The 14,275-nt window shown below is 42.8% G+C and overlaps 1 long non-coding RNA gene across 2 annotated transcripts; it reads right to left on the bottom strand.

Annotated features, from left to right (window-relative positions):
- Positions 1-1,186: 1,186 nt before the first annotated feature.
- LOC142301328 (uncharacterized) lies at positions 1,187-12,336 on the bottom strand. 2 transcript variants are annotated; one of them, XR_012752769.1, is made up of 8 exons: positions 12,262-12,336; positions 11,462-11,519; positions 11,142-11,233; positions 11,019-11,036; positions 2,479-2,551; positions 1,678-1,735; positions 1,358-1,449; positions 1,187-1,252 (listed from the first exon to the last, which is right to left on the bottom strand). It is a non-coding gene; the product is annotated as an uncharacterized LOC142301328 (long non-coding RNA). The 2 variants fall into 2 exon arrangements; XR_012752768.1 differs by lacking the exon at positions 12,262-12,336 and adding an exon at positions 11,600-11,686.
- Positions 12,337-14,275: the final 1,939 nt, after the last annotated feature.

The following is a 14,275-nucleotide window of genomic DNA, read 5'->3' on the forward strand; positions in this document are numbered from 1 at the left end:
ATCTGTTTTAACTCTATTCCTAACCCATGGTCTAACGCTAACTCTCGTCTTAACCCAGGACCCAACTTTAATGCTCACCTCTGACCTAACCTAAACCTTAAATTCTGGGATAACCTAACTTTAACTGCAGGACTAAACCTATTTTTAGCTTCTGGTCTGACCCTAACTCCTGTTTTAACTCTATTCCTAACCCATAGTCTAACCCTAACCCTAACCTTAACCCAGGACCCAACCCTAATCCACACCTCTTGGTTAATCTAAACCTTATATTCTGTATTAACCTAGGTTAAACTGCTGGACTAACCCTATTTCTAGCCCCTAGTTTTAAACTAACTCCTGTTTTTACTCTATTCATAACCCATGGTCTAACCCAAACCCTAGCCTTAACCCAGGACCCAACCCTAATCCTCACCTCTGGCTTAACCTAAACCTTCAATTCTGGCTTAACATAGGTTAAACTGCTGGACTAACCCTATTTCTAGCCCCTAGTTTTAATCTAAATCCTGTGTTTCCTCTATTCCTAACTCATGGTCGAACCCTAACCATAGCCTTAACGCAGGACTCATCCCTAATTCTCACCTTTGGCCTAACCCAAACCTAAACCTTAAATTCTGGGATAACCTAACTTTAACTGCTAGACTAACCCTATTTCTAGCTCCTGGTCTGACCCTAACTCCTGCATTAACTCTATTCCTAACCCATAGTGTAACCCTAACCCTAGCCTTAACCCAGGACTCAACCCTAATCCTAACTTCTGGTTTAACCTAAACAATAAATTCTGGCTTAACCTAGGTTAAACTGCTGGACTAACCCTATTTCTAGCCCCTAGTTTTAAACTAACTCCTGTTTTTACTCTATTTCTAACCCATGGTCTAACCCTAACCCTAGCCTTAACCAAGGACCCAACCCTAATCTTCACCTCTGACTTTACCTAAACTTTAAATACTGGGATAACCTAACTTTAACTGCTGGACTAACCCTATTTCTGACCAATGGTCTGACCCTAACTTGTGCTTTAACTCTATTCCTAATTAAATACAGAAAAGTCCGGCTGCAACTGCTACAGATAGGTGCTATCGGGTAATAAATTAGTAACAAGTAATGGGGAACCCGAGCACTCAATAAGAGAGGAGAGGAAAATTTGAATGCAAGTGTTTTTATTCACAACCAACAAAAATTGCAAAATGTGAACCCTGACACAAAAGCAACAAACCAACGTTTCGGTTTATCAGACCTTTCTCAAGGTAGTTGCCTGTGGAGGTAAAAGTACACCGTGAGTATATATATACACAAGTGTGACAGACAGCAATATATACAAATATACATTTATACACCTATATACAGGATATGTACATACTTATAATAGAGACGCAGAGGTATACGGGTCACAGGGACAGCCGTCAGGGTAGAGGGTAAGTGGAGGGCGTCACATTCAGCATTAAGCGGTATCTGGCAGTTTAGAAATAATATGCATAAGAAGATGCACCACAATGCAATATGAGGAATTCAGGACACTGTCCGCTGGATGATACAGATGGCAATAGAATCATGTAATAGGTACATAGGAACATTATATTCCTTATTGAAGAAAGCACAAGTACATCAGTTAAGTACATATATGCATGACCATTTTACATGGAAAGAGATAGTAGTAATCAAGGTAGCAGAACTACATACCAGAATGGGGGTGATGTGAGGATTAAACACAGAGGCAGAGGAGGAGAGGAGAAGACGCCTGGAAGGAAAGTCACAAGCATTAGAGAATGGTAAGCAGAGATAGTGAGAGGTCCACAGGGGGAGGATGCACTGGGTTACCTGCTCATAGAGGACCATATAGTGCTGGAACAGCGGTGGCAGTGGTGATGGCAGCGTGGGTGTACTGGGCTGGGGAGCACCATTATAAGGAGAACACTGAGTGGAGCGTCACTTCCGGTTTGGACGGGGCGCAATGCATGGTGGGAAAGTGTCCACTGCACATGTGCGTGATGTCAGCAGTGCTGAGCAGGTGTTGGGAGGGGCTGGGCACATGAGCACTGGGTCTGACAGGAACAGAGACATGTCAGTCATGTCGAGGGGTGTGAGCATGACGTCAGTAGTGTGGGATGAACGATAGGCAGGGTCAGGACACTGAGCGCTGAGTATGATAGGATAAGGGATGTGTCCATCATAGAAAGAGGTGTGGGCATAATGTAGGGAAGAAACTACAGGCAAAATCCTAAAGTCTGTTAGAGGCATGGATGTGTCAGTAATGTAAGTGTGTAATAAGCATGGTATGGATGTGGCAGCAATGGTATAGTGTGAGAACATAGAGGGCCTAATATGGATATGGGAATATAAGTGGTGTATGAGTAAGAGATACAGGAGGGGGAACATAGGCACTGAGCAGGAGTGAGTGAATGTGAACATACTAGAGGCTGCGATCTGTATCCACTGGGAGGGCTAAGGATACACTCAGTGTACTGGATGGAGTATAGTTACCTGTCAGGAGGCCCAAATGTGCAGAAGAGTGCTATAGTGGCCCGTGAGTGAAGGAGAAAGGATACTAGGATACCTAGAAGGAGAAAAGGAAGCAAGTACAGGCGTCAGTATCAATACATAGTAAAAAATGATTGTTAGGGGAAAAATAAACATACAACTGCAGCGTAATAAATCTTATAAAGGTTGCAATTTGGAGAAATGCACGCATAGCACAACATATGTAAAAATGAGTCGTGGAAATAGTCAGAGAACTAGACATGAACCTCATATTCTCGGTTGAGGCCATGGGGTTCCAGGGTTTGGAGGGTATGAATCCCATATGATTCCCTCTCACGTAGTAATTGGATGCGATTTCCAGGGTTTGGAGGGTATGAATCCAATATGATTCCCTCTCACATAGTAATTGGATGCGATTAACTCTATTCCTAACCCATGGTCTAACCCTAACCCTAGCCATAACCCAGGACCCAACCCTAATCCTCACCTCTGACTTAACTTAAACCTAAAATTCTGGCTTAACCTAAGTTTAACTGCTAAACTAATGCTATTAATAGCCCCTGGTCTGAAATTAACTCCTGCTTTAACTCTATGCCTAACCAATGGTGTAACCCTAACCCTATCCTGAACCATGGACTCAACCCTAATCCTCACTTCTGACTTAACCTAAACTTTAAATACTGGGATAACCTAACTTTAACTGCTGGACTAACCCTATTTCTAGTTTGTGGTCTGACCCTAACTGCTGTTTTAACTCTATTACTAACCCATGGTCTAACCCTAACCCTAGCCTTAACCCAGGACCCAATCCTAATCCTCACCTCTGGCTTAACCTAAACCTGAAATACTGAGATAACTTAACTTTAATTGCTGGACTAACCCTATTTCAAGCTACTGGTTTGACCCTAACTCCTGTTTTAGTTCTAATCCTAACCCATCGTCTTACCCTAACCCTAGCCTTAACCCAGGACTTAACCTTAATCCTCACCTCTGGCCTAACCAAACCTAAACCTTAAATTCTGGAATAACCTAACTTTAACTGCAGGACTAACCCTATTTATAGCTCGTGGTCTGACCCTAAGTCCTGTTTTAACTCTATTACTAACCCATGGTCTAACCTTAACCCTAGCCTTAATTTCGGACCCAACCCAAATCCTCACCTCTGCCATAACCTAAACCTTAAATTCTGGGATAACCTAACTTTAACTGCTGGACTCACCCTATTTCAAGCCACTGGCCTGACCCTAACTCCTGCTTTAATTCTATTCCTGACCCATGGTGTAACCCTAACCCTAGCCTTAACCCAGAACCCAACCCTAATCCTCACCACTGACTTAACCTAAACCTTAAATTCTGGGATAACCTAACTTTAACTGCTGGACTAACCCTATTTCTAGCTCCTGGTCTGACTCTAACTCCTGTTTTAACTCTATTCTTAACCCATGGTCTAACCCTTACTCTAGCCTTAACCCAGGACCCAACCCTAATCCTCACCTCTGACTTAACCTAAACCTTATATTCTGGGATAACCTAACCTTAACTGCTGGACTAACCCTATTTCTAGCTCGTGGTCTGTCCCTAACTGCTGTTTTTACTCTATTTCTAACCCATGGTCTAACCCTTAACCTAGCCTTAACCCAGGACCAAATCCTAATCCTCACCTCTGGCTTAACCTAAACCTTAAATTCTGGCTTAACCTAAGTTTAACTGCTGTACTAACCCTATTTCTAGCTCGTGGTCTGACCCTAACTCCTGTTTTAACTCTATTACTAACCCATGGTCTAACCCTATCTCTAGCCTTAACCCAGGACCCAACCCTAATTCTCACCTCTGGCTTAACCTAAACCTGAAATACTGAGATAACTTAACATTAATTGCTGGACTAACCCTATTTCAAGCTACTGGTCTGACCCTAACTCCTGTTTTAGTTCTAATCCTAACCCATCGTCTTACCCTAACCCTAGCCTTAACCCAGGACTTAAACTTAATCCTCACCTCTGGCCTAACCCAAACCTAAACCTTAAATTCTGGAATAACCTAACTTTAACTGCAGGACTAACCCTATTTCTAGCTCGTGGTCTGACCCTAACTTCTGTTTTAACTCTATTACTAACCCATGGTCTAACCTTAACCCTAGCCTTAATTTAGGACCCAACCCAAATCCTCACCTCTGCCATAACCTAAACCTTAAATTCTGGGATAACCTAACGTTAACTGCTGGACTCACCCTATTTCAAGCCACTGGTCTGACCCTAACTCCTGCTTTAACTCTATTCCTGACCCATGGTGTAACCCTAACCCTAGCCTTAACCCAGGACTCAACACTAATTGTCACCACTGACTTAACCTAAACCTTAAATACTGGGATAACTTAACTTTAACTGCTAATGTAACCCTATTTCTAGCTCCTGGTCTGACCCTAACTCCAGTTTTAACTCTATTCCTAACCCATGGTCTAACCCTTACCCTAGCCTTAACCCAGGACCCAACCCTAATCCTCACCGCTGACTTAACCTAAACCTTATATTCTGGGATAACCTAACTTTAACTGCTGGACTAACCCTATTTCTAGCTCGTGTTCTGACCCTAACTGCTGTTTTAACTCTATTTCTAACCCATGGTCTAACCCTAACCCTAGCCTTAACCCAGGACCAAATCCTAATCCTAACCTCTGGCTTAACCTAAACCTTAAATTCTGGCTTAACCTAAGATTAACTGCTGGACTAACCCTATTTCTAGCTCCTAGTCTGACCCTAACTCCTGTTTTAACTCTATTCCTAACCCATAGTCTAACCCTAACCCTAGCCTTAACCCAGGACCCAACCCTAATCCACACCTCTGACCTAACCTAAACCTTAAATACTGGGATAACCTAACTTTAACTGCTGGACTAAACCTATTTCTAGCTCCTGGTTTCACCCTAACTTCTGTTTTAACTCTATTCCTAACACGTGGTCTAACCCTAACCCTAGCCTTTAACCCAGGACCCAACCCTAATCCTCACCTCTGGGTTAATCTAAACCTTATATTCTGGCTTAACCTAGGTTAAACTTCTGGACTAACCATATTTCTAGCCCCTAGTTTTAAACTAACACCTGTTTTTACGCTATTTATAACCCATGGTCTAACCCTAACCCTAACCTTAACCCAGGATTCAACCCTAATCCTCACCTCTGGCCTAACCCAAACCTAAACTTTAAATTCTGGGATAACCTAACTTTAACTGCTGGACTAACCTTATTTCTAGCTCCTGGTCTGACCCTAACTCCTGTTTTAACTCTATTCCTAACCCATGGTCTAACCCTAACCCTAGCCTTAACCCAGGACCCAACCCTAATCCTCACTTCTGGCTTAACCCAAACCTTCAATTCTGGCTTAACCTAGGTTAAACTGCTGGACCAACCGTATTTCTAGCCCCTAGTTTTAAAGTAACTCCTGTTTTTCCTCTATTCCTAACCCATGGTCTAACCCTAACCCTAACCTTAACCCAGGATTCAACCCTAATCCTCACCTCTGGCCTAACCCAAACCTAAACTTTAAATTCTGGGATAACCTAACTTTAACTGCTGAACTAACCCTATTTCTAGCTCCTGGTCTGACCCTAACTCCTATTTTAACTCTAATCCTAACCCATGGTCTAACCCTAACCCTAACCTTAACCCAGGACTCAAACCTAATCCTCACCTCTGGCCTAACCCAAACCTAAACCTTAAATTCTGGGATAACCTAACTTTAACTGCTGGACTAACCCTATTTCTAGCATCTCGTCTGAACCTAACATCTGTTTTAACTCTATTCCTAACCCATGGTCTAACGCTAACTCTCGTCTTAACCCAGGACCCAACCCTAATGCTCACCTCTGACCTAACCTAAACCTTAAATTCTGGGATAACCTAACTTTAACTGCAGGACTAAACCTATTTTTAGCTTCTGGTCTGACCCTAACTCCTGTTTTAACTCTATTCCTAACCAATAGTCTAAACCTAACCCTAGCCTTAACCCAGGACCCAACCCTAATCCACAACTCTGACCTAACCTAAACCTTAAATACTGGGATAACCTAACTTTAACTGCTGGACTAAACCTATTTCTAGCTCCTGGTTTCACCCTAACTCCTGTTTTAACTCTATTCCTAACACGTGGTCTAACCCTAATCCTAGCCTTTAACCCAGGACCCAACCCTAATCCTCACCTCTGGGTTAATCTAAACCTTATATTCTGGCTTAGACTAGGTTAAACTGCGGACTAACCCTATTTCTAGCCCCTAGTTTTAAACTAACACCTGTTTTTACTTTATTTCTAACCCATGGCCTAACCCTAACCCTAACCTTAACCCAGGATTCAACCCTAATCCTCACCTCTGGCCTAACCCAAACCTAAACTTTAATTTCTGGGATAACCTAACTTTAACTGCTGGACTAACCCTATTTCTAGCCCTTGGTCTGACCCTAACCTTTGTTTTAACTCTATTCCTAACCCATGGTCTAACCCTAACCCTAGCCTTAACCCAGGACCCAACCCTAATCCAAACCTCTGGGTTAATCTAAACCTTATATTCTGTCTTAACCTAGGTTAAACTGCTGGACTAACCCTATTTCTAGACCCAGTTTTAAATTAACTCCTGTTTTTACTCTATTCATAACCCATGGTCTAACCCAAACCCTAGCCTTAACCCAGGACCCAACCCTAATCCTCACCTCTGGCTTAACCCAAACCTTCAATTCTGGCTTAACATAGGTTAAACTGCTGGACTAACCCTATTTCTAGCCCCTAGTTTTAAACTAACTCCTGTGTTTCCTCTATTCCTAACTCATGGTCGAACCCTAACCATAGCCTTAACACAGGACTCATCCCTAATCCTCACCTTTGGCCAAACCCAAACCTAAACCTTAAATTCTGGGATAACCTAACTTTAACTGCTAGACTAACCCTATTTCTACCTCCTGGTCTGACTCTACCTCCTGCTTTAACTCTATTCCTAAACCATAGTGTAACCCTAACCCTAGCCTTAACCCAGGACTCAACCCTAATCCTAACATCTGGCTTAACCTAAACAATGAATTCTGGCTCAACCTAGGTTAAACTGCTGGACTAACCCTATTTCTAGCCCCTAGTTTTAAAATAACTCCTGTTTTTACTCTATTCCTAACCCATGGTCTTACCCTAACCCTAACCTTAACCCAGGATTCAACCCTAAACCTCACCTCTGGCCTAACCCAAACCTAAACCTTAAATACTGGGATAACCTAACTTTAACTGCAGGACTAACCCTATTTCTAGCACCTGGTCTGACCCTAACTCCTGCTTTAACTCTATTCCTAACCCTTGGTCTAACCCTAACCCTAACCTTAATCCAGGACTCAACCCTAAACCTCACCTCTGGCCTAGCCCAAACCTAAATCTTCAATTCTGGGATAATCTAACTTTAACTGCTGGTTTAACCCTATTTCTAGCTCGTGGTCTGGCCCTAACTCCTGTTTTTACTCTATTACTAACCCATGGTATAACCCTATCCCTAGCCTTAACCCATGACCCAACCCTAATCCTTACCTATGGCTTAACCTAAACCTTAAATTCTTGCTTAACCTAACTTTAACTGCTGGACTAACCCTGTTTCTAGCTCCTTGTCTGACCCTAACTCCTGTTTTAACTCTATTCCTAACCCATGGTCCAACCCTAACCCTAGCCTTAACCCAGGACCCAACCCTAATCCTCACCTCTGTCTTCACCGAAACCTTCAATTCCGGCTTAACATAAGTTAAACTGCTGGACTAACCCTATTTCTAGCCCCTAGTTTTAAATAACTCCTGTTTTTCCTCTATTCCTAACTCATGGTCTAACCCTAACCCTAGCCTTAACTCAGGACTCATCCCTAATCCTCACCTCTGGCCTAACCCAAACCTAAACCTTAAATTCTGGGATAACCTAACTTTAACTGCTGACTAACCCTATTTTTAGCCCCTGGTCTGACCCTAACTCCTGCTTTAACTCTTTTCTTAACCCATAGTGTAACCCTAACCCTAGCCTTAACCCAGGACCCAACCCTAATTCTCACCTCTGGTTTAACCTAAACATTAAATTCTGGCTTAACCTAGGTTAAACTGCTGGACTAACCCTATTTCTATCCACTAGTTTTAAACTAACTCCTGTTTTTACTCTATTCCCAACCCATGGTCTAACCCTAACCCATGCCCTATCCCAGGACACAACCCTAATCCTCACCTCTGACTTAACCTAATTCTTAAATACTGGGATAACCTAACTTTAACTGCAGGACTAACCCTATTTCTAGTTCCTGGTCTGACCCTAACTCCTGTTTTAACTCTATTCCTAACCCATAGTGTAACCCTAACCCTAGCCTTAACCCAGGGCTCAACCCTAATCCTAACCTCTGGCTTAACCTAAACAAAAAATTCTGGCTTAACCTAGGTTAAACTGCTGGACTAACCCTTTTTCTAGCCCCTAGTTTTAAACTAACTCCTGTTTTTACTCTATTCCTAACCCATGGTCTAACCCTAACCCTAGCCTTAACCCAGGACCCAACCCTAATCCTCACCTCTGACTTAACCTAAACCTTAAATACGGGGATAACCTAACTTTAAATGCAGGACTAAGCCTATTTCTAGCTCCTGGTCTGACCCTAACTCTTATTTTAACTCTATTCCTAACCCATGGTCTAACCCTAACCCTAACCTTAACCCAGGACTCAACCCTAATCCTCACCTCTGCTCTAACCCAAACCTAAACCTTAAATTCTGGGATAACCTAACTTTAACTGCTAGACTAACCCTATTTCTGGCTCCTGGTCTGACCCTAACTCCTGTTTTAACTCTATTCCTAACCCATAGTCTAACCCTAACTCTAGCCTTAACCCAGGACCCAACCCTAAACCACACCTCTGACCTAACCTAAACCTTAAATACTGGAATAACCTAACTTTACATGCTGGACTAACCCTATTTCTAGCTCCTGGTCTGACCCTAACTCCTGTTTTAACTCTATTCCTAACCCATAGTCTATCCCTAACCCTAGCCTTAACCCAGGACCCAACCCTAATCCACACCTCTGACCCAACCTAAACCTTAAACACTGGTATAACCTAACTTTAACTGCTGGACAAACCCTATTTCTAGCTCCTAGTCTTACCCTAACTCCTGTTTTAACTCTATTCCTAACACGTGGTCTAATCCTAACCCTAGCCTTAACTCAGGACCCAACCCTAATCCTCACCTCTGACTTAACCTAAACCTTAAATTCTGGGATAACCTAACTTTAACTGCTGGACTAACCCTATTTCTAGCATCTCGTCTGAACCTAACATCTGTTTTAACTCTATTCCTAACCCATGGTCTAACGCTAACTCTCGTCTTAACCCAGGACCCAACTTTAATGCTCACCTCTGACCTAACCTAAACCTTAAATTCTGGGATAACCTAACTTTAACTGCAGGACTAAACCTATTTTTAGCTTCTGGTCTGACCCTAACTCCTGTTTTAACTCTATTCCTAACCCATAGTCTAACCCTAACCCTAACCTTAACCCAGGACCCAACCCTAATGCACACCTCTGGGTTAATCTAAACCTTATAGTCTGTATTAACCTAGGTTAAACTGCTGGACTAACCCTATTTCTAGCCCCTAGTTTTAAACTAACTCCTGTTTTTACTCTATTCATAACCCATGGTCTAACCCAAACCCTAGCCTTAACCCAGGACCCAACCCTAATCCTCACCTCTGGCTTAACCCAAACCTTCAATTCTGGCTTAACATAGGTTAAACTGCTGGACTAACCCTATTTCTAGCCCCTAGTTTTAATCTAACTTCTGTGTTTCCTCTATTCCTAACTCATGGTCGAACCCTAACCATAGCCTTAACGCAGGACTCATCCCTAATTCTCACCTTTGGCCTAACCCAAACCTAAACCTTAAATTCTGGGATAACCTAACTTTAACTGCTAGACTAACCCTATTTCTAGCTCCTGGTCTGACCCTAACTCCTGCATTAACTCTATTCCTAACCCATAGTGTAACCCTAACCCTAGCCTTAACCCAGGACTCAACCCTAATCCTAACTTCTGGTTTAACCTAAACAATAAATTCTGGCTAAAACTGCTGGACTAACCCTATTTCTAGCCCCTAGTTTTAAACTAACTCCTGTTTTTACTCTATTTCTAACCCATGGTCTAACCCTAACCCTAGCCTTAACCAAGGACCCAACCCTAATCTTCACCTCTGACTTTACCTAAACCTTAAATACTGGGATAACCTAACTTTAACTGCTGGACTAACCCTATTTCTGACCAATGGTCTGACCCTAACTTGTGCTTTAACTCTATTCCTAATTAAATACAGAAAAGTCCGGCTGCAACTGCTACAGATAGGTGCTATCGGGTAATAAATTAGTAACAAGTAATGGGGAACCCGAGCACTCAATAAGAGAGGAGAGGAAAATTTGAATGCAAGTGTTTTTATTCACAACCAACAAAAATTGCAAAATGTGAACCCTGACACAAAAGCAACAAACCAACGTTTCGGTTTATCAGACCTTTCTCAATGTAGTTGCCTGTGGAGGTAAAAGTACACCATGAGTATATATATACACAAGTGTGACAGACAGCAATATATACAAATATACATTTATACACCTATATACAGGATATGTACATACTTATAATAGAGACGCAGAGGTATACGGGTCACAGGGACAGCCGTCAGGGTAGAGGGTAAGTGGAGGGCGTCACATTCAGCATTAAGCGGTATCTGGCAGTTTAGAAATAATATGCATAAGAAGATGCACCACAATGCAATATGAGGAAGTCAGGACACTGTCCGCTGGATGATACAGATGGCAATAGAATCATGTAATAGGTACATAGGAACATTATATTCCTTATTGAAGAAAGCACAAGTACATCAGTTAAGTACATATATGCATGACCATTTTACATGGAAAGAGATAGTAGTAATCAAGGTAGCAGAACTACATACCAGAATGGTGGTGATGTGAGGATTAAACACAGAGGCAGAGGAGGAGAGGAGAAGACGCCTGGAAGGAAAGTCACAAGCATTAGAGAATGGTAAGCAGAGATAGTGAGAGGTCCACAGGGGGAGGATGCACTGGGTTACCTGCTCATAGAGGACCATATAGTGCTGGAACAGCGGTGGCAGTGGTGATGGCAGCGTGGGTTACTGGGCTGGGGAGCACCATTATAAGGAGAACACTGAGTGGAGCGTCACTTCCGGTTTGGACGGGGCGCAATGCATGGTGGGAAAGTGTCCACTGCACATGTGCCTGATGTCAGCAGTGCTGAGCAGGTGTTGGGAGGGGCTGGGCACATGAGCACTGGGTCTGACAGGAACAGAGACATGTCAGTCATGTCGAGGGGTGTGAGCATGACGTCAGTAGTGTGGGATGAACGATAGGCAGGGTCAGGACACTGAGCGCTGAGTATGATAGGATAAGGGATGTGTCCATCATAGAAAGAGGTGTGGGCATAATGTAGGGAAGAAACTACAGGCAAAATCCTAAAGTCTGTTAGAGGCATGGATGTGTCAGTAATGTAAGTGTGTAATAAGCATGGTATGGATGTGGCAGCAATGGTATAGTGTGAGAACATAGAGGGCCTAATATGGATATGGGAATATAAGTGGTGTATGAGTAAGAGATACAGGAGGGGGAACATAGGCACTGAGCAGGAGTGAGTGAATGTGAACATACTAGAGGCTGCGATCTGTATCCACTGGGAGGGCTAAGGATACACTCAGTGTACTGGATGGAGTATAGTTACCTGTCAGGAGGCCCAAATGTGCAGAAGAGTGCTATAGTGGCCCGTGAGTGAAGGAGAAAGGATACTAGGATACCTAGAAGGAGAAAAGGAAGCAAGTACAGGCGTCAGTATCAATACATAGTAAAAAATGATTGTTAGGGGAAAAATAAACATACAACTGCAGCGTAATCAATCTTATAAAGGTTGCAATTTGGAGAAATGCACGCATAGCACAACATATGTAAAAATGAGTCGTGGAAATAGTCAGAGAACTAGACATGAACCTCATATTCTCGGTTGAGGCCATGGGGTTCCAGGGTTTGGAGGGTATGAATCCAATATGATTCCCTCTCACGTAGTAATTGGATGCGATTTCCAGGGTTTGGAGGGTATGAATCCAATATGATTCCCTCTCACATAGTAATTGGATGCGATTAACTCTATTCCTAACCCATGGTCTAACCCTAACCCTAGCCATAACCCAGGACCCAACCCTAATCCTCACCTCTGACTTAACTTAAACCTAAAATTCTGGCTTAACCTAAGTTTAACTGCTAAACTAATGCTATTAATAGCCCCTGGTCTGAAATTAACTCCTGCTTTAACTCTATGCCTAACCAGTGGTGTAACCCTAACCCTATCCTGAACCATGGACTCAACCCTAATCCTCACTTCTGACTTAACCTAAACTTTAAATACTGGGATAACCTAACTTTAACTGCTGGACTAACCCTATTTCTAGTTTGTGGTCTGACCCTAACTGCTGTTTTAACTCTATTACTAACCCATGGTCTAACCCTAACCCTAGCCTTAACCCAGGACCCAATCCTAATCCTCACCTCTGGCTTAACCTAAACCTGAAATACTGAGATAACTTAACTTTAATTGCTGGACTAACCCTATTTCAAGCTACTGGTTTGACCCTAACTCCTGTTTTAGTTCTAATCCTAACCCATCGTCTTACCCTAACCCTAGCCTTAACCCAGGACTTAACCTTAATCCTCACCTCTGGCCTAACCAAACCTAAACCTTAAATTCTGGAATAACCTAACTTTAACTGCAGGACTAACCCTATTTCTAGCTCGTGGTCTGACCCTAAGTCCTGTTTTAACTCTATTACTAACCCATGGTCTAACCTTAACCCTAGCCTTAATTTCGGACCCAACCCAAATCCTCACCTCTGCCATAACCTAAACCTTAAATTCTGGGATAACCTAACTTTAACTGCTGGACTCACCCTATTTCAAGCCACTGGCCTGACCCTAACTCCTGCTTTAATTCTATTCCTGACCCATGGTGTAACCCTAACCCTAGCCTTAACCCAGAACCCAACCCTAATCCTCACCACTGACTTAACCTAAACCTTAAATTCTGGGATAACCTAACTTTAACTGCTGGACTAACCCTATTTCTAGCTCCTGGTCTGACTCTAACTCCTGTTTTAACTCTATTCTTAACCCATGGTCTAACCCTTACTCTAGCCTTAACCCAGGACCCAACCCTAATCCTCACCTCTGACTTAACCTAAACCTTATATTCTGGGATAACCTAACCTTAACTGCTGGACTAACCCTATTTCTAGCTCGTGGTCTGTCCCTAACTGCTGTTTTTACTCTATTTCTAACCCATGGTCTAACCCTTAACCTAGCCTTAACCCAGGACCAAATCCTAATCCTCACCTCTGGCTTAACCTAAACCTTAAATTCTGGCTTAACCTAAGTTTAACTGCTGCACTAACCCTATTTCTAGCTCGTGGTCTGACCCTAACTCCTGTTTTAACTCTATTACTAACCCATGGTCTAACCCTATCTCTAGCCTTAACCCAGGACCCAACCCTAATTCTCACCTCTGGCTTAACCTAAACCTGAAATACTGAGATAACTTAACATTAATTGCTGGACTAACCCTATTTCAAGCTACTGGTCTGACCCTAACTCCTGTTTTAGTTCTAATCCTAACCCATCGTCTTACCCTAACCCTAGCCTTAACCCAGGACTTAAACTTAATCCTCACCTCTGGCCTAACCCAAACCTAA

The sequence above is a fragment of the Anomaloglossus baeobatrachus genome, chromosome 4, assembly GCF_048569485.1.
Source record: "Anomaloglossus baeobatrachus isolate aAnoBae1 chromosome 4, aAnoBae1.hap1, whole genome shotgun sequence".
Classification (NCBI taxonomy): Eukaryota; Metazoa; Chordata; class Amphibia; order Anura; family Aromobatidae; genus Anomaloglossus; species Anomaloglossus baeobatrachus.